The 21,518-nt window shown below is 36.5% G+C and overlaps 1 pseudogene; it reads right to left on the bottom strand.

Moving 5' to 3' along the window:
• LOC105810439 overlaps positions 1–21,000 on the bottom strand; it is a 41,992-nt pseudogene extending 20,992 nt beyond the window's left edge.
• Positions 21,001–21,518: the final 518 nt, after the last annotated feature.

The following is a 21,518-nucleotide window of genomic DNA, read 5'->3' as shown; positions in this document are numbered from 1 at the left end:
TGCCAGCTCTACTCTGAGTGAGACCACCATTCATAAAATGTGAATATAGATTTAATTTGTGTTTCTTGTTTGTGTTCTGAGCTTTAACTCATTTTCTGAGCAACACAGCTCATATGATTTTGAAAAGTTAATCTCAAACAAAAAGTTGACAATAATATTTGGAAGAAACTGTGAGATAGAGCTCTCTTAGGGGTAATTTATTAATCTTACAACAAGTCTGGCTTATGTTTGGAATGAGTAACACAGAGAACTTGGCAAGAATTGCTAGTTAGAAGTTCTCAGTGAAATAACTTCAGGATGACATCCAAAAGGATTAAAAACAATAGGTGCAGTGAGACATCTAATTAACTCCTCCAGGAAATGCCATACTAGAGAACTTAGTTAAAGCCTTGTAAATGTTATCATGGGGAAAATCATAAACCTTGCTTCTCTGTTTACCAAGAAGTTTAAGACTAAAACATATTTATTGATTAATAAATATTACTGAATATATGAACCTAATCGTATTTGTAAGCTTCAAACCAAAAATTATATATTTATATATACAAATATATATATGCACGCCTATGTGGTGTGATCCATGAGAACTTTATTTACTTATTTTTCTTTTTTTCTGTTTTAATTTTTAAAAATTTTTAATTATTATGGGTGTATAATAGTTGTAAGTATTTATTAAAAGAGTAGCCATAAACTTTTATAAATCAATTAATTATCTCTGTCTAATGGATTTAGAAAATAGTCACTGTGAGATTGACTAAGAATAGTACAGTATTTACAAAGTAGAGGAAAACATGTCATGATATATAGAAAACCAAATGTACATCACCCTTCCTTAAAATCATGGAGCTAATAGAGGGAAATGGAAACAAATGTGTAAAAGTGCTAAAACTTGCTATGGAAATAATTTAAGAATAAAAGAGGGAAACGGAGTGATGAAACAAAACCTTTCAACCTATAGTGGTCAGGAATGGCCTCTGAAAAGGTGATACTTGGACAGAGACCTAAAGGAACTGAGGGAGCAAGAGACACAGATATGTGAGGAAAGAGAGTCCCACTCAGAGGCAGACAGTGGAGGAGGGAGCAACGTGGTGTGCTTGTGGAAGAACGAGAGGCCAGCGTACTGGGGGCAGAGTTGGGAGAGGAGTACTGTTAGGAGAGGAGGGCACAGTAGTAGGGCAAGAATGTGGCATTGTGACCTTGAGTGGAATAGGAAAGCAATGGAGGATTTTTAATAGAAGAGTTACGTGATCTGAATTATGTTTTCAAAATGAGAAGATACTATGAGGAGATTAGACTGTAGAAGACAGGATAGAATCAGGGCAAGTAGTTAGAAGACTTACGCAATGATTTAAGCCAGAGGAGATCATGGCTTGAACTAAGATGGGAGCTGTTTAAGTGGTAAGAAGTGAATATAAATATATTATGAAGATAGAGCTGACAGAATTTCATGATAGATTGGGATGTGTGTATGTTGTCGGGGGGGTTGTGGGGAGAGAGAGAGAAAGAGAAAGAGAGAGAGAGAGAGAGAGAGAAAGAGAGAGAGAAGCATGTCTATAAGACTGTTGACCTGAGAAACTGAAAAGACGGTATTGACATCAGTGAAATGGGGAAAGTTTAAACATGGATGGATTTTGGAGGCGGAATATCAAGGGTTCAGTTTTAAACAAGATTTTGACAAGTCCATTAGACATTCAATGGAGATTTTGTGGTATGCAGATGGATATGCAGTGTGTTTTCTGAAAGTACCTCAAAGATGCTACTTGCTTCTGAGCTGTGAGCTAGGCATTCCCTTATAAAAATATTTTCCAGGTCTCATTTTAAAAATTCATGAAATACAGCAATAAAAACAGTAAAAAACCACCTTACCTTTATTAAACTCATTGTTTCCCTTTCTTATTTGAGCTAGAGCATCTTTTTCTTTGGGGCTCTTAACATCAGTGTTCCATGGGAGTACAGCTTGAGATGGACTGACTTAGAATGTTCACGGAAAGACATTAGCAATTCCAGTGTAAGATTGCTGTAGATTCAATAAAAGAGAAAGTTATTGAACCATTATTACTTCATAGCTCTTCATTAGGTGTTGCCAAGAAGTGGAATGGACTAGCAGAAAACCAAACAACATTTTTCATTTTTTTTTTTCCAGAAACACAAGTTGCGAAACTTGTGAACTACTGGTGTTGTGGAAAAATCCTCATGGGAAGCTAGAAAATATGAACAATGTCTAATGATAATTGTGCTTTCCCTGGGTAATAGTGGTTAATTAATCTTATAATAGACCTTAAATCTTAGTCAAATTGGCATTAAAACAACAAACAAGAATCCTTAAAGATCAAATTGGATTTAAGGGATTTTTTTCCTCCAGGCAAAATTAATTTCCTAACCTTGAAATTGGATTTTCTTCTGTCTTCTGTGTGCATAGATCAACCGTTAAGAATCATGAATGTAAATCTTGAACATAGGTAGCAGTTGGGTATCTTTCAAACCCTTGCAGAATTGGTAGGAATGATGAAAATGGCAGAGACTAATAAGTAGCTATTTTGAAAAATTTTTATGAAAATAGGAAAATGATGGATCATTTTATTCTACTTTTAAATATTTAAGCTGCATAAAAGTCCTTTTGTTTATTCAGCATATATTTTGAGTAATTTTTATTGTCAACTGAATAATAATGACTCTTCAAAAATCTATGCATAGCATTTTACAAGATGTCATTTGCAGCTGCAAAAAAGAGCCAGAGATAAAGATGAAAAATGCATATTTTCATATTTCCTTATCAGAACTATGGACTTTTTTTCAACAAAGAAAAAGCTATTTCCTTGGTAGATGTTTTCACACCATGAAGGACAGTACTAATGCATTAGGAATATGTCATCTATGATTAATGCTGATGATTCAGTGAAACACAGCAAGATACCAAAATAATGGGATTTTTCTGCATTTTAGGAATGCTATTATCTTAACACATGGTCCATGAGATGTTTTAATGTGTGTGTAATTTTTTTTATTTTTAGAAGTTATTTGGCATGATAATATAATGAATTCTCTAAAAAATAATAAAATGTATGTACATGTAACTCTTCTTTTTCTAGAGATCACAAGCACAAATGGGAATGCTATCAGTTTATTTAATTAAACTAACTTAGAAATTGCAAGTAGATTGGGACCTCTGTCCATATCTTAAGCTTTTGTCCAGGGTTAAACCCCTTTTAGAAGGTAGTAAGAATGGCCTGATGGTCTGCTTATACAGGACTAGGAAAACTGTTTTCTAAAGCAAATTTCTGAGATAATTTTTTTGTTGTGCCAAAAACTTTGAATTCATGACCAGTTCTTGGTACACTCCTGACTACTATTGTGGCTTATTGATATCATTATTTTTTCACATTTTAGGTGTTTGTCTTTCTTAATCTTATAAAATCACAGAGTTTAAACCATAGCCCAATGAGTCTTACAAAAAGTTAGACTTTCAAGAATATTTTTGTGTTTTTTTTTTGTTATTGATTATCCAGATTCTATTATGCTTCCTGCATTTAACTGTAATATTTTCATGACTCAGGCCTATTTCCCCAAAAATATTACTTTTTAAAAAGTTTATCAGCATATGTCTTCAATGCAATTTAGTTGTCATTATTTGTTTTTCAATTCATGTGCATACATTTAGAGAATACAGATCCTGTCTGCCTCCTAAAATAGGCCCCCTATTTATGAGAGTATCACATATTATAGGAGTTGGTGATTCTGATGGACTTAAAAAATAATGTTGGTTAACAATGGCTAAATAATAATGAAATAATGTAGAAGTGGATGTATCCCTTATTCAAGTGTTCTTAACATTGCGGTTGGAAATCAGTGTTAGTAAAATATATTTTATTCATTTATATTTGAATGACTTTCAAAGAAGAGTAATTTTGTGGGGTCCCCCATATTACTGAACAGACTGAAAACCAGGTACCATTAATAAATCGATTTTTTAAAAGAGAGTTTTTTAAAACTTGGTGTATCTACATTTTTTAATGTTCATGGTTACAATAAATGATAGATTGAATTCATGCTGTTCTTAGAAAATTTATGACTCCTAACATGACTTATGGATACAATTACTGTTTTCATATTTTAGGTCTGAATACTTACGGGGAAGAGGCAAAACTGAAAAGCATTACAATGCCAATTTTGGGATTTATTTGCCAGGGCCCTCTTCTGAAATCAGTACGAAAGACAATCACAGTTTTGAGCACCTGTTACATGGCAGTTACTTTACATACATTATCCTGTTTAATCCCTATAGTGATGGCATGAAGAGCATGATATTATCTCTATTATATGGATGGATAAACAGGCTAAAAGAGAAGCTAAGTTATGTATTCAGGTTCACAGGAATAATAAGTGGCAAATCTAGATTTTGAATTCAGATCTCTCTGACTCCAAGGTATGGATGAGAAACTTTGACCAAGCAGTGATCCCAGATCCCCAGGCAATGTCATTGCACATGTGGCCACAGGACCTCCAAGCTCTCCTCTTATGGGGAACCTGGCTGTTGAGGCAGTTCTATGTGGATGTGGGACAGGTGGATATTGGCAGGGCCCCATCCTTATCCAAGCCCAAATCCTTATCTTATTTTTCAGGTAGTTGATGTCTGCTCAAAAATGGCTTAGCACAGCTCCAGGTTCGAGTCTTGTGAAATATTTACTTTGTCAATTCTGCCTCAAGCTGGGGTAGATGGAGAACCTGCAGCCTAAAGGCCACATGTGGCCCTTCAGATCTCCAAGTGTGGCCCCTCGACTTAATCCAAATCTCAAAATTTGGATTCAGTCAAAAGGCTGCACTTGAGGATCCAGAAGGCCACATGTGGCCCCAAGGCTGCAGGTTCCCCACCCCGAAATGCAAATTCCCTGCATAAAATGCAGTTAACTGGCCTGCTATTTCTACCTTAGTAGGTGGATGTAGGGCTAATAATCAAAGATATTCAAGTGTGTTCTTTTCTTTTGTATTTTACTTGCTACTTATTATATCTCTATTCCTAACAAGGATCATATATACCTTAAATATTTAAAATATGCATTCAATTAATATTTGAGAACTGGTCGAAGACTTGAATTTCAATTATACAGTACTGGAAATATTTTAATAGTAAAAGAATGGAATATGTCCCAAAGATAGTACGATATTTAGTGGAGCCCTATATAATTCTGATATAAAGATATAGAATTAACACTTGTACTATAGGTTAATTTCTTTGTCAGGAGTACTGAATGCTTTGTTCAGAATACTGAATGATTTGTCAGGAATACTGAGTGCTGATTTGGAGAAATAAAAGGGTACAAATGATTCTGGGTAATAAGTAGCTTCATAAAAGTTTATTTATATCCTAACAATTTAATTCTGAAAGCCTCTTTACCAGTTCATTTATTTATAACTCCAAAGAAACAATACACAGCCATTCATATCAACTGTTGGCAGTAGTCAATTGATAGGCTTTTGTTTGGGCATCTGGGTTGATTGTATCCATGAGAATTTTTAAGTAGAAAGTTCATGCATAGAGGAGTTTCTATATGGCATTATTGCATATGCATGCAAGCATGCATATTGCATACTTGTCTCTTAAGTAATATGGGTTTGTACAGGAAAACATTCTCTCTAGTTTTTTCCATCTGGTTGCTGGAATCTTGACTTGGATAAAATTACTCAGAGCTTTTAGAGCCTTCTTTGTATTTATGCAAGATAGGTTATTTATATCAGACAATAAGTAAAGTTTTATTTTGTCCAGTTTTTCTTTCTGTTCTTCAAGACAGAGAGGTCAACTATATCCATAGAATACTTCAAGCAAAATGAGGGTAGAGCTTTTTGTCTTTATAACCCAGTTCCTTAAGCTTTTTTGAGATTCGGCATGACTAGCTCCCATATGTATTTAGAATGCAAATTTGTACTTTTAGATAATATATGAATTGTTGTGATCTATTTTATGGAGAATATTCTACAAGTTAGACATCTATACAAAAGATGTTGTCTTTTAATTCATCACTTTGCAGGGTGGCAAGATGTGTACACCTTTGTTCCAGGGTACTGCAATATTCAAAGCCTTGCTGGAAGTTCTCTTTTGTAATTCTGTCTTACACTGTGGCACATTTCTTAAACATTTTATAGTGCCAAGCCTTAACATTTTGAAAATGAATTTTTGAAAACAATCAAATACTTTTAGATTTAAACCTGCTGTGTAAAATAGAAAAACATAATTTAAAACCATGTATTAATTAGAAATGTGTATTTGATATGTCCAGTAACACTTATGGAATAAAATTATATCAAGCAAGCATTGGAATTAGAAGATTTAGTCTTGTCTTTTTATACCTCTTCTTCCACCATAATTATTACTGGTGACACTTCTCAAGAGGGTTCTCTTTGAATGCCAAATGTTATAATCACCCTACTAACTGGTAAATTTAGAGGAAATCAGTGGCTCCCACCCATTTTTTTCCCAGTGACTACACTGGACACTAACAAGGCTCTTCCACACCTGAGGCCACATTGTCCCTTCCTGATCATCCTTTTTATCCTTCAGAGACCTCCTCCCAAACAGGAAGTAGAAATGGCCATGGTAGCTATGTCTGTGGAACCTGAGAGGGGCTCCTTCAAAGGTTGGCTTTGCTAACTCAGGCTGATGTCTTTCACTAGCATCCCTTGCCACTGTGGCTAAGACAGGGACTAATTTGTTCCATTTCTTCCCTTCTCAACCTCTGTTTGGCCAAGGTTCTGAGGGTATGTTTTTCTTTCAAGGAGACTTCCGAATCTTCAACAGATCCCTGAAGACCCTAATTTAAACTAAGCTTGAGAATCAATAGTTTATATACCCTCTTCCCATGCTAATATAATTTTGAGTTACTTTTTTTATTACAGTAACCTTCTTTCCTATGGTTTTCATCTTTTGATCTTTCTCAAACGTGTGGTCCTTACAGAGCTGGCTTGCTTTACTAAGGTTTTAGTTAGTCCCAACCTGCATTTTCCATCTCTGTCACGTTTTCTTAGTCCCTTTGGGATCCTGTAAGGAATGCTATAGACTGGGTAGCTTATAAATAACAGAAATTTATTTCTCACCATTCCGAAGACTGGGAAGTTTAAGATCAAGGTGGCTATAGTCTCTGTATCTGGTGAGGGTCCATTTCCTGGTTCATAGATGGCAGCTTCTAACTGTGTCCTCATGTGATGAAAGGGCAAGGCAGCTCTCGGGGGCCTCTTTTATAAGGGCACTATTCCCATTCATGAGGGCTCTATTCTATGACCAAAGTTGCCTTCTAGCGGCTCTAATTCCTAATGGCATCCCACTGGTGATTAGGTTTCAACATATGAATTTGGGGTGAACACAAACATTCAGAACATAGCACATGTGCTGGATAGGTTTGTTTCAAAAGCATCTTTGTCTTTATCCCATTCCTCTGAGTTCTGCACTGTGCCATGAAACTCAGATGTAACATTAGGGATTATGCATTAACGCGTTAACCCTCCCTGATGGCTTGTTGACATATCATAAGGAAAGGGGGGTTTTCTATAGAAGATGTCTTGATACACTACAATAAATATAGTAGAATATTTTAGAGCCCATAATAGATATTTCTGAGAAGGTAGCCATTTCTTCAAAGGCTCTGAAATTTTTAAACAAATCAGATATAAATTCACACACTGAAATTATTTCCTTATCAACTGCTTTCCGATAGGAAATTTATCAAAATCATTATGATGCTCTAGTTTTAATTTTATTACTTTTTCCATTTATGATAGACTTCTTTTACATTTTCATATACACAGAGACTTTTAGATACGTTCTCATAATCAAAAACCTTAGAATGCGTCCTAGCCCTGTTTTTGGCATTTTTATTCTAATGAAGAATATTATACAAACAAATACAAACAAATATTATAAAACTAACCACTAAACCTATGTAATGAAAGTCAGAGTAAATAGGCTAGCCTTTACTCACTCTATATTTATTATTTAGGTAACCTAAGTTATTAGGAAAAACTACCTTGTCTTTTTGAAATTTTACTTAATTAAACTAGACTTCATTGCACGTTTATCTGTTTATGAAATAACAGGGTGTTTTATCCACTTCAGAATGCCAGAAGTAATGAGATGACATTACTTGTGGAAAATTAATCCTCTCGTTACTTATGAATAGTAGCAATAACACCATGAGTCTTGGCACTTGTAGGTAGTACAAAGTCCTTTAAAATGGCATTGGTTGTCTTACTACTGAGAGTGGGTAGCTGTTTTCCTTGCAGCAAATGATTAAGTGTTGACTGGCAGTTTAGATGGGAATCTGGAAATTTCTGCATTTCCAGTACCTTCTGTGGTTCCACTTTGCCCTTTGCTTGTAGTAAATGACTCTGCATTGTCATCAAAGTGTACTTCTGCATTGTGCCTAGTTTTCTTCTTGTCATCTTCTTTTCATCAGTAATCAGCTCCTTGTAGAGCTTTTTTCTTTGTTTTTCCATGGGGTTTACTAATTTGATTGTAAGAATACAGAGATCATCCCCTTTTGCCTTCAACCTATTTATACTATTTGCCTTCATCTGTTTCATTTTTCCAATCTCCCTTCTATTTCAACAACAGCCCTTTACCATCCTGTTCCAGTTTCTAGATATAAGATTGTACAATGGAAAAACAAGCAAACAATACATCAGGTTTGGGAACAATGGGGACCTAGATGCAAATCGTGATATCTGGGGAAGTTATTTAAACCCTCTGTTGCTCGGTTTTCTCTTCTGTAAAATAGGAATAATAATACTGCTGATCTTGAAGTTTGTTCAGGGAAATTAAGTGAGATAAAGAAAGTAAAACATCTATTTCTTTCTCCTTTGTGGGAGCAATTAAAAGGGTGGCATGGCAACAAACAGCTGTAGTAAATGTCAGTCCTATTTATTTATCAACCATATGTATAATAATATTGTTTGAAGCACTTTACAAAGGTTAGCTTATTTGATGTTCATAACTACCACCAAGAAATAGGCCCTATTAGGGTCCTCATTTCTACCCTTGAGAAAACTGAAACGCTGACCAGTGGAGTATCTTGTTGAAGGCCACACAACTAGCAATTGTCCCAGGTGGGATTTGAGCAGGTTGGTCTATAGAGCTCACGCTTCTAACCACACCAAACCCCTCTTTGCTGAACATGCCCTCTTTTTATTCCCTGCTTTCATGTGACAAGTTTTCTTGTCTGGAAATTTGCCCATGGTTGCTACCTTGGCTACTATTCTTTCCCTTTGGTTCTCTGCTCTGCTTCTTCCGTTTGGAATTTATCACACATAGGCCATTTCACCAGGAAAGGCTCTGTCACTTTGAGGCAGGTGTGTTGTGATTCAGAGGAAGAGTCCACCTTTGCAGAGCTAGGGGAAATGAATTATTCCCCAGGGAGGCCTCGTCCATTAGAGGTGCTGTCGTGCTTCTGGTACCACAGTAGTCCTTGCCGGCCTGACAAGAGGTAATTTATTCATTTGGACAGAGATACTCTGAAAGTAGATCTGACATTTACTAGAATTATCATTGTTTTCCACAAATGCCTAACAAATTCATCTGTGATGTTATCAGGACAGTAATATAAAAGATGCATTCCTAGTCTGGTTTTGTACTTTTCCTATTTTAATGCTTACAAAACCCATTTAGTATTTAATTTAAAAGCTATCCCTTCACTTTTTACCATGGCAAATGACCTCATTTTTCAGAAAAATATCATTTGCTTTGGCCTTTTAAAAGCATTGGCAAAAATGTCTTTGATAACAGCGTTTTTTGGATGCTGTTTAGTGACACTTCTGGTTTCATGGAGTTATGATTAAAATCAGAAGCTAGGATGAGACATCAGCTCTGCTATGTAGATGAGGCAGAAACAATTAAAGAGTGTGATTATAGTAGGATAGAAATGTCAAGAAAATGCCACATCAAATATCTCCATTCTACACAGATTAGAGGTAAGTGGAAAACTTTATCAGCAAGACAAGGACAGAAGGAAACTTTGCTTTGAAAATGCAACTCTATTAAAAGAGAAGATTTGTCTATTACAACTGGAAAGTTACACTAAAAAAAAAAAAACAATTTAAAACCATAAAAAAATCACCCCAAATTCTGTTAACATGTTTAAATCTCCCTTTTTTGCAGGAGGTGTGAGTGGAGGGTTAATCATCGAGCCCTTGAAAGATGAAGTAATTATCACAAAAGCTGGCTTGGCTAAATTTTCTCTCAAATGGAAATTTTAGTTCTCTAGCATTTTCTTTCCTGCTGGGAAAATTATATTTCAGTTTTTTTTCTTTTTCACATTGAGAAATGGGCTGTTTTACATTGCTGAAGCTTCCAGTTAGCTGATATTTTTCTGATCTTATGGTTTAGTAAGCATGTAAGTTAAAGTAAACCCAAATTCTAATTGACTTACACGAAATGGGAATTTATTGGTACACATTAATGTAGGGTCCAATCATGATTTGTAGTTCTAAGATGATACCAGGGAACATTTTTTGTTTTTGTTTGTTTTTATTTTTGCCAATCTGCTTTCTGTGATGTTGGCTCTGTCCTGAGGATAGCTTGATTTCCATTTGCAAGATTGCTACCAAAAGTTCCTGGGGTCATCTGCTCTCTTGTCCAGCTCAGAGAGTGTCATGTTATTTTAAAAAAATAATAATAATAAAGGGAAAAGAAAGGAAGGAATAAAGAGAAGGGAGGAAAATTCTGGGACCTTTCTCTGATTGGGTCATCTATGTCATTTGCCTCCCGTGGCCAGGAAATACCGTGGAGTGATCGGATTAGGTTCAGGTAAGAAGTCCACCTCTGAACTTTAGACCAAGTTGGGATCAGTTTACTAACTTCATAGCTGCTTCACAATGTGGAGGGTGGGAAAGGTAATCAGAAAACAACTATTTTTGTTCACTGCAACTCAAAAATGGCTATGTTTCAAAAAAGTACTGTGTATTCATAAACAGTATTTCTCTGTTTCTGAATCTCATCTATGATGTTAGAAGTCAGGGTAGTGATTAACTTTAGGGAGGAGATGAGGAGTGACTGGATATCGGGCATGAGAAACTCTCATGGGGTGTTGTTAATGTTCTGTTCCTCGATCTGGTTGACAGTTAATAGGTGTGTTCACTTTCTGTAAATTCATCAAGCCATAGCGTTCATGATTTATATGGCTTCTGTATTAATTGTGCTTTCATAAATAATATAGAACTTAACTGAGAATAGAAAAGATTGTAAAGTTATTTGTGTACAGCAACTTACATGGAGTATAGTAATTATACCCAAGCTTCACAAACTATGCACCGAGACACCCCAGGGTGCCACAGAGAACTCATAGTGATACTATAGGCTATTTAAAATTTTAAAAGGAAACACTGCAATATGCAACATCTTCTAATCACTGTGTAAACTACTAGCTTGGGATGGTTTATAGCTTTTATATGAGATCATGCTATCCTCATTTTGATGATGTCCTATCTTTGCACATCTGGGTGTTTTTGGCAACTGCTACGATAAAAACCAAGTGCTGCATGAAAAATCAATGAGGAACAGGAAATGAGGGTGGCACAGTGTCCAATCCAATTCCAAGGTTTAAGAAGCTGTGCAGTGCCCAACAGGAGGACACATCCCATTAGTAATTATGGCTATTGAAGAATGAAATAAAAAGATTATTCTATTTTTTTCAATGGGCTACTAAGCTGTCAGGATATTAATGCTTATTAAGTTGCTTGGACATAATTATGTAATAAGTGTAGCACTTATCTATTCCTTTGGCCCAGGGTAGAGGACTAAGAGTGCTAGGAATTGAGAAAGTTTGGAAATCCCTGGATTATACTATTTTTGGATGGTCAATTAGCTTCTCCTGTTTGGTTACTGAATAATCAGGTCAGCAAATTAATGAACTATTAATGAAAGAGATGAACAATGTATTGCACAATTTTCTGCTTTCTAATGCAGAGCATATTTAATAAATAAAATATTTTGTTATAACCCAAGCTCATCGTTCTGAACACCAATCAACACCCCGGACTTTAATACAGATGGGCCCTTAGAGTTCCCGATGCTACAAGGCGCAACCAGGCTGTGCTTGGCAGGCCTTAGGGCCCAAACGCGGCTTTGTGTGGCTATCATCATGAATGTATTTTAGGCTAATATTGCAATTTTCTACTTTGTTTAATTGACTTTTGTTTTCTCCTGTCAGAAAAACAGGATAAAGTCATGGAAGGGTGATAGCCTTTAGAAAACCTGTGCTAGGACAACCTCTGTGGAAAGTAGTATGGAGATACCTCAAAGAGCTAAAAGTAGAACTACCATTTGATCCAGCAATCCCATTACTGGGCATCTAACCAAGAGAACAAAAAACAGTCTACAAAAAAGACATCTGCACTTGAGTGTTTATAGCAGCACAATTCACAATTGCAAAGATGTGGAAACAACCCAAGTGCCCATCAATACATGAGTGGATTAATAAAATGTGGTATATGTATACCATGGAGTTCCACTCAGCCACAAAAAACAATGGTGATCTAGCACCTCTTGTATTATCCTGGATGGAGCTGGAGCCCATTCGCCAAAGTGAAGTATCACAAAAATGGAAAAACGAGCACCACATGTACTCATCATCAAATTGGTATTAATTGAGCAACACTTAAGTGCACATATAGTAGTAACATTCATTGGGTGTGGGGAGGGTTTAGGAGGGAGGGGATGGGTATCTTCACACCTAATGGGTGCAGTGTGCACTGTCTGGGGGATGGACACACTTAAAGCTCTGACTTGGGTGGGGCAAAGGCAATATATGTAACCTAAACATCTTCCCTTTCCCTTTTTCTTATTATTACCCCCCCTTTCATTCCTTCATTCCTCCCACCCCCTGCATTTAGGCTTGTTTCTGAGACATTTGTAAATTTCTCAGCTTTTACCTCAAGAAGTTTGGCTTCTTTATCATCACACTTGAGGAGAAATTGCTTGTTTCTGGTAGAGGCCTGGATGCACATTCAATAAGAATTTAATGAATATCTGTGTGGTACTTTATTTGGGAATCTTATTTTTGAATCATCAAAAGAAAAAAAAATTGGGAGTAGTACTGGCTATTCACCAATTTTTCTCACTGTCCGTGAGATTGTTTTTTAACTGGTTAGTCAGAAAGACTTTATCCCCAAGGCTGTGGTGAATGGCGGTGCAGGGTCTGAGTACATTACTCCAAAGGGAATCATTCCTACAGCATGTGATGGGAATGGCAGCCCCTGGAGTTGTGGATCTTCAAATGGTAGCTCTTCAGAACTCGAGAAGGACTAACTTGTTTATTTTCATCTTCTCTGTGTCTAGGTATAGACCCTTTCTCTCTTGACTGAGTAGCAGATGCTACAACAAATTGAAATGGATGAATAACACACATATGATTTATTAACTCAGCATTCAATGATTATAATGACTGATAATGAATGAGACATTTTTATTCTAATAAGTAAGAATAAATGTCATTCCTTTTTATCTAAGGAAGCAAGCAGATATGGTTACTAGCTATTGAGCCGGACAACGGCAGCCATCAAATTGGGACTTCTTTATCAAGTATAAAAGGGAAGGTAAAATAATTACTGTGGCAAAGGAAAATGTCTCCAAGCCAATCTATGTTAGTTGATAAAATATTTATTTTTATAGATGGTGTTAAAGTTTTCCTTTGAAAGAATGGATATATTTTATTTAAAGGTTTTAGCAGGTTTCCATGGCTACGACCCCTGGAGGAAGGGAATAACTTTTTTTAAACATGCCTGTGTACTATTCAGTTCCAATTATGTACCAAACCAGCTGGTTCGATGCTTTCTCAAGAGCTATAAACACAGAAATAAAGGGGGAAAATGAAGTGCATTTTCTGATGGGATCAGTTAGCTAGAGTAGTAGGGATGAGACAGGCGAAAATCATTTTTCCATTTTTAAGGGAAGGGAAGTTACGGTACTCAGGGGGTATTTGTCCAATCCACCTAGCAAGTCACCAAAATTTCTGAAACTAAATCCCAGGCCTGCTGTTTATCATTTTCTCTGCCAAAGCTATCTCTTTCCACAAAATCAGCTCTTTCTCATGATGACTGAAGTTCTACTCCAGCAAAGGAAAATCGCTGTGCAATTTTCCTTGGGTTTGGCTTGCCTAAAAAAATTAAATAAACTACAACTTTAAAAGAATGACTTTCTCAATAAGATTGAAATGAGTCATGAGAGTAAAGGAGAATTTTTTTTTTTTTCTAAAAATGTGAAAGAGAAAGCTGGATTCAAAGTCCTCTTAGGCGACTTTTACTTCTAAACATTTTGATATCAGAGAAAATTTTAGAAGGGGTCCATGTGTAGAAGAGTCAATCACACTGTGGTTTTCAGATTCTACCTTCCTTATGCCAAAATATCTCAGCCTTAGGCAAAAATGTCCATGAAATCACTTACCAATCCTCACATAACTGAACAATGAAAATTTGAATTTATTTTAATATCTTCAGTTGATTGCTTTGAAACATCCTGACTCAGGTAGGTATTCCCGGTGCCTTGTGATAACCTATTCTGGTGCCAGCAACTGCACTGGGTGTTGCGTGTGCAGGGGAGACCGCGTGGGAATGATCTACATGCTAAAGTAGTTAGTAAGATATACTCACTAAAGTATAAACGGAGTACCCTTGAAAGCATGCTTATTTTTATATGACACAGATAACCTGTCATTCATCTGTTATCATACTGAATCTGATTCATTAGGGAATTTTACTGGAAACTTAACATTCGTAGAGGAGGGGCCGTGGCTTCTCCACCCATGTGTGCTCCTCAGTATGAAATCCTACTTGGACCCTATGTCCACGGAAAGTGCAGAGGTTCAAAACATGGCCCTTGCTCTGCTATTAATATATAGAGCACACACTGTAAAATTTAAAACTTGCTGCCCTGCAATGTTATCACTCATCAGATTTCATAAGAGACTGCTACTTTATAATGGAAAATAACTTTTGTGTTTCACCCTCTTGGATCGAAATACCAACTTCGACACTTCCAATGTGGCCAAGTTGGTTAATTTCTCTTGCTTCTATTTCCCTTGTCTTTGAAATACAGTGGGAATAGCTACCCCAAAGTTTTGTGCTGAAGACACAAAAAGATAATGTATGTACCTGGTACTTAGTAAAGATTCAATAAATGAGACACTCCCCCCTGACACACACACACATTTTCCTTGTTAAAACATTTGTCCTTTAAGCCCAAAAGTACTATGTAGCTTTAAAACCACTCAACAGAATTAAAACATAATTTTGCATAGAGAAATTTTGTGCACCCCATTAGGTAACTGGAAACATCACTGCAGAAAACTATAAAAGTCAATATTTTTCTATTTTCTCATCTAGGATCTATAGGAGTTAAGGGAACTTTTCTTTCACCATCTGAAGGTTTGATTTCTGGAATAAACTTGATAACTTGATAGTAGATAGATTAACAGGAGAAAGGCACACAAATTTATTATGTTCGTTTGTGTGGGAGTCACATGAAATATGAGATTCAAAGAAGGGCCTTATGGTTGAAGCTTAAGAAAGAATTTTGAGCTGCAGAAAGAAACAGAGGTTTAATGGCTCCTGGAGGCTGGTGGTGACAAGCTCCGGGGGGGCCATGGAGGAACTGCACTGTGAACAAAGGTTGTCTTATTAAGCAGATAAGGTCTCTTTGGTAGCAGCCCTCAGAAGGATAGGTGAGAAATCTGCCTGGGCTGGGTGGCCTGGGTGTGGAGACCTTTAGTTTCCTCTCCTCCACAAGTTCTCTTCTCTGCTCCACGTAGGTTCCAGGGAGGAGGTTCCTTATGGAGGAATTCCCTTAGTCAGATAAGGGAAACATCAGAGAAAGTCCCTTCCTGTGAGTCAGGAGAGTCAGAGGGTGAGAGACAGGGGGCAGGAGAAGGTCAGAGAGACCTTGGGTCTAAGACTGCTTCTCTAGTTCAAAGTGCTCAGCATGTCAAAGTGTCATGCTGTGGAGTATTGTTTTCTGAGCACCAGCAGATCCCAGGATCTCAGTATTTCCTTAATCTGAAGTTCTTAAAAGTCACTCAGGGAGTCCTCTAAACAGGGCAAATTAAAAGAGAATCTCAAAAATGTTTTTGGTCAAGGGGCCCAATATGCGAAGAATCAAATATATTGTGTGAGGTGGGGAATTACTTTTAAACATATACTGGGAACAAATTGAATTGAAGAAATGTTTTCTGATTTTGCTGAAGATAAAAATAGGATTTAAGTTCAAGGGTTTGATTTCAAGGTCTATATCTCCCATGTATTGGCTCTGGAAAGAGTTGAAAAACACGTAGTGTCTGTGGGCCTCAGCCCCCTCATCTTCAAAACATGAGACTCAGATGGTATCCCCCAGACTTGACAGCCAACAGAGTGAATTAGCAAAGGCTACCATACCATTATTCATTCTGAATAGAATAAAAGACAGTCAAAGAGGTTAACAGACTGTTATGAGGCAAATGGCAATAAAGCCAGAAGAAAAAGCATCCAAAATGTCCTGACCCATAAACTATGAATGTTTGTAACATGCATGAATAATGCAACAAACAAAAAAAGAGAAAGAACACGCTGTTTTGGCCCTTTGATGGCACTCTTTGTTGGGATGTGGGGTGTTTTGTGCTCTAGAACAATGGAACAATCTTCTGTCCAGTCCCTCTTCCACCTCCAGCCTCACAATTCAGGTCCTTATCAAATGACGATTTCTTTTTTTTTTCTCTTTTATGTGCCTAATTGGATGCTGCTTTTTAACTCTAGGCAGCAAATTTTTCATAAAAACTAACATAAGCCAAAATTAAAAATTAGTAGAAATATGCCAATTTTGAGTTTAATTTAAGGTGAAAAAGTACTCATAAAACAGTCACGTGAACATAGTGTGTGTACTAGTGTAAGAAATGAGGAGGCTATTGCATAGGATTCTACAAACAACTTGTTCCTTTACTGAATTGAAACACAATGTTTAGAAAGCACCAGGAACCTTCAGAGGCAGGGTATTTTGGATTTACCTATGACTGCCCAAATGAGGAGAGCCAGAAGCACTAGGCTATACCTTTTTTCATCCTTCAATCCAGAGTCACAGGACCAGATATAATTGTTTAGGTATTTATTACCAACACATGATAAGTGGCAACTATGCACTAAGTATTGGCAAAAGGTAGTTATGAAGACCTAGGGAGTCCACCCCTTCACAAAAGAGGACCCATGACTGTCTCCAAGGCATGGAGCTCACTGGTCAGACTTCCCTTCCCTTTCCTTCCGTGGACAGTTCTCATGTTTCTCTACTGGTGAGTTTCATGCTAACTTCAGGCTGTAGGCATGTTCTTCTCTTCTGTCTGGACAAAGAGTATTCTACATTGAAATTGTGGATTAAAAGCAACCTGGCTACAGAAATCCATCTTCCTGAAAGTACCCTCACTACTTCCAAACTCTCAGCTCTGTTCAACTCAAATAATGTCTGGATAAAAAAAAAAAAAAAAGTCTGTTGATGGAGTGTATGATCAAAGAACAAAGGAGAAGGGAGATAAAGGAGCTGTGAAGTGGAAACTTAACTTAGTAGCTGTGTGCTCTGACTCTTCTGTAGTTTGGGTATTTTTAAACATAAAATACTAGAAATATTGCAACGTGGGGACTTCCTAAATGTTTTCTTTTTTAATCTTTTAAGAAAACCCACAAAATGTGTGTCCAGTGGCTATTATAAGAAAACAGGATTTTGCACATGCAACAGTTAAAATATTTTGTTACTGTTTGGTATGTTGCAAAAAAAAATCAAGTAATTATTTTTTAGACTTCTTGTCAGGTTTATGATGACATGCCTAATAAATTAGACATAAGCATTACCTCACAATTTCACCTTTATTCATTTACATTAATTTGTCTCCACTTCTGAGACAATATTTATCTACTTATAACTGCACTTTCACTTGTGTGAGTAACAGAGACTGGTGGTAGAATGTAATCAATTATAGATTCCCCCTCCAAGTCATCAATCTTAGTTAATAAAATGCAATCATTTCAAAAGTTATTTTAAAGTGTTGGCAGAGAGCTACAAATCTACAATATGACCATTGACCCAGTGACTCATCTCCATCACAGTTGTAGGTGAGTTTGTAATTCAGAAAAAGAAAATGTTATCTCCATCACCAGTGTGCCCAACTCATCATCCCATTTTACCCCAAGAGTATTTGTGTATCAGATTTTCCTCCTTGTAATTAAGCAGCAGGAATTTATTGGGCTTTTAATGTGTCTGAGCCATGTGATAGATTTTTTAGAGATTCAAAGGAAATAAAACGACATCAAGAGCAAACACATGACCTCTGTCCTCAAATCAGTATTATAGCGGTGGTAAACACAGGTGCACAAAAAATGCCATGTGTAGGATCTTTAAAGAAGTACCTTGATTTAGCCAAGGCTATGAAAGCAGAACAGTTAAAGAACAGATTTGCTTACTTATGACTTCTAGTGTTTCCATTGCTTGTCTTGCAGTTTGCGTTATTCATGAGAAGGAATAAGAGGTTCCTCCCACACAGCATAAATGTTCTCGGCGCGTGACCTTGAAATAATCATGCTTTGCCTGTACTGCAGAAACTGATATTGGCATACATTTAGCTGAACAATTTTAACTTTACCACAATCAAAAGGAAACATTATGAAAACAGTCACATAAATATAGAACAGTGGTTCTCAAACTTACTGGGTGCAAGGATTATCCAAATTGGCATTCAAGAGTGGTTTAAAATGATTTTAGATCATTCTAATTCAATAGAATACCCCACCCTCAGATTTTCTTATTCAACAGAAGAGGTTACCTCACCTTTAGAAATTTTGTCTGAGTCAGTAGATTTGGGATGAGCCCTGGAAACTTGAGTTTTAAGTCTTGTTCTAAGAGACTCTAATGCAGGAAGCCCAAAGTCACAGTCTGAGATGTTCTGCTACAGAACTTAATGAATGCCACAGCAGTGCTGGCTCGGTGCTATTTTTTAGAGAACTGAATATTATAGCATCATATCGGTGCTGGGTGTTCTTATTCAAAGACTGGAGTTAGGTAGCTATTGATGGGAGTTTAAACTGTAGAAGCAAATTCTTATATTCCTAGAGTAATTTTCTTAGGTATTCCTTTAAATTTGTTTTCTTGTCTGGTCAGGAATCCTACTGCAGTTTGCCAAACAATAACCAACTGTCTCACGACCCATCTATATTCCTCGGTCTGCCCCAACAAAGTACCAAACAATGAGGTGGTTTAAACAAAAAAAATTTATTCCCTCACAGTTCTGGAGGCTGAGAAGTCCAAAATCAAGGTGTCTGCAGAACCATGTTCCCTCCAGAGCCTGTAGGGGAGACTCTTTTCTTACCCCTTGCTGGCTTTAGGAGGTGGTCATTGATCCTTGGCAATCTTTTGCATTCCTCCTCTTGCAAATCATCACCCCAGTTTTTGCCTTCATGTTTACATGGTATTCTCCTTGCATGAGTGTCTGTCTCTTTGTCCAAATTTCCCATTTGTATAAAGACATCAATCATATTGGATCAGAGCCCACCCTACTGACCTCATTTCAACTCAATTAGCTTTGTAAAGATCCTGTTTCCCCATAGGATCATATTTGGAGATAATGGGGTTTAGGACGTCAACATATCTTTATCGAAGAGGCACACAATCCAGCCCACACCTTCCTTCCCCTTAGTTCCGTCATTGAACATATTTCAGCACTCAGCTATAGGCTGTAGGAATAGAAAGGTTGAAATGTGGTTCTGGTAACTGTGGTATGTATATTGTTCTGGCTGACTTCTTGTAAAAATACACAATTATCAAATTTTTTTTTTCTTTCTGGGGGTGACCCTTTTCAACTGTATCCTTGAAAAATATTAGGACTGGGCTATGAAAAATGAAGGGTAGTTTCTGTAACCTTATCTCAGGGGTTAAATCATTCCCTTAAAATTGATTGCCTTATACTCTCAACATTCTTTTTTTTTCCATTAAAGCAATTGACTTCTTCCTTTCAATCTTTTTATCTCTAGGTTTTTGTTTTTTCTGTAAGGTTACTTTAAAAAATCAACACAAAACCCTTTTTAAGATCCTATGTTTCTGCTAATATTAGATCCTGGAAAACAACGTTTTAGTCTCTCCTTAAGTATTTGGATTAAAATTAAATTTTCCAGTTGTCAAGTCTTAAAGGCACAGCCTTAGACTATTCTGTTAGTTGTTCTTAATCCCATAGTTATTCAGTTTTTTTGAGTGAAGTCCAAGTCAGAAAGCAATTTTTCAACAAACAAGTTAAGAAAAATATTTTTTTTTTTACATATTTGGTGTTTGGTCAAGTTTCACAAAAATTAAATTGTTCATAATTTTCTGTGGTGACTGAGAAGATTGAGAAGTAATTCTACTGTGCTGTATAGCGTACCACATAGCACTGAATGGTGGAGATTGTTGTGGAATCTGCCACCTGTGAAGGCATGTGTAGGGTTTGTGATGACTTCACTCTGTAGAGGAGGAGGTTTTGAAGGACATGACATGCCCCAAAGCCAGAATGAGAGCCAGAGTGGGAAAGTGCTGGAAAATGAAAACAAACAAACAAAAAAACCCTAATAATAGCTATTGAATCCACAACTGTGTATCTGAATATAGGAGAAACATTAGCTTATGAAGCTTGTCATTGGAAAGAAAGAAAAGCATGAAAGTAGGAAAGGAAAGGGAAATAATACACAGTAATTACTAGAAGAAAAAGAAGGAGAATTACAGCAAAGAAGATGCCATGTAAAGGCTAATTAATGTTATCATTAATATGGTACTTTTGCCTTCACATGAAGCAGTCTTGGTTATGTTTCTGGGCTCAGAGATACTTCTGGATGACAGCTTACATCATCATATTTCTTTGTGTTGTGTGCTGTGATCACAATGATGAGGCTGTGCTCTGGTTCTTCGTTTGCTTGCTCTGAGAGCAGGTAGCAGGCACTGCTACAATGCGGGATTGAAGTTCCCAGCTTCTTATAAAACGGGCTGTTCCTCATGGGTTGATAGACTTGGCCACCAGATTCATAGGTCAGAAATTTGGCAAGTTTCTGTTAAACATCATTCCTAGGAAAATGTTCACATTTCATATCCAGTTGAGGGAATATGCATGTATGAGTATAAATTATATGTGTTTTTCAAACAAGATGTGAAAACTTTTAAATATCCAGCTAAAAAGTCTCTAAAACTAAAAAGTCATTGGGATAGCATAGTTTATCCAGAGAGGAGAAACCTGTAGTTTAATAAATTTAAAAAATTGAACCAAATTAATATTTCTTAATTACTAAATATTGTATATAAGCTTGTAAAATCAGATGTCTAACTTTTATCCTCAATTATCTTGTTGGAGGAATTATTGTTTCAGTATGGTTATGTTTCATGATAAATACCCTTACAACTTTGTTATTTAAAAATAAACCATGTTTGAATATGTTTTCAGCATTTATCATTATATCTTTTATCACTTTGTATTTTGACTCTCCTCACAGTGTTCCAACTCTTCTTGCCTCAGTATATT

This window comes from Propithecus coquereli, unplaced genomic scaffold, assembly GCF_000956105.1.
Source record: "Propithecus coquereli isolate 6110/MARCELLA unplaced genomic scaffold, Pcoq_1.0 Scaffold212, whole genome shotgun sequence".
NCBI classification, from domain to species: Eukaryota; Metazoa; Chordata; class Mammalia; order Primates; family Indriidae; genus Propithecus; species Propithecus coquereli.
The sequence above is the reverse complement of the archived record's forward strand: the minus strand, read 5'-3'. Positions and strand labels throughout refer to the sequence as shown.